Below are 650 nucleotides of genomic sequence, written 5' to 3' on the forward strand. Positions count from 1 at the left end.
CCCTCATCACAATGGACTGTACTCTCCTGCCTTCAGAACCCCCTCATCACAATGGACTGTACTCTCCTGCCTTCAGAACCCCCTCATCACAATGGACTGTACTCACCTGTCTTCAGAAACCCCCCCCAATCAAAATTCACTGTACTCTTCTTCCTTCAGGACCCTCTCCTCACAATGGACTCTACTCTCCTACCTCCAGAACCCCTCCCCAACACAATGGACTGTACTCTCCTGCCATCAGAACCCCCTGCCATCACAATGGACTGTACTCCCCTGCTTCAGGTCCCCACCATCACAATGGACTGTACTCTCCTGCATTGAGGACCACCCATCACAATGGACTGTACTCTCCTGCCTTCATTTTCACCCCATCACAATGGACTGTACTCACCTGCCTTCAGAACCCCCCCATCAAAATGGACTGTACTCTCCTGCCTTCAGAACCCCCCCATCAAAATGGAGTATACTCTCCTGCCTTCTGGACCCCCTCATCACAATGGACTCTACTCTCCTGCCTTTAGGACCCCCCTATCACAATGTACTCTCCTGTCTTCTGAACCCCCTCATCACAATGTACTGTATTCTCACACTGCGAGTCGAAATTAACACTTTTCCCTGAAGTTGTTTTGCCAGGGCACTTTGTTACCCAA

The sequence above is a fragment of the Microtus ochrogaster genome, linkage group LG2, assembly GCF_000317375.1.
Source record: "Microtus ochrogaster isolate Prairie Vole_2 linkage group LG2, MicOch1.0, whole genome shotgun sequence".
Taxonomy (NCBI): Eukaryota; Metazoa; Chordata; class Mammalia; order Rodentia; family Cricetidae; genus Microtus; species Microtus ochrogaster.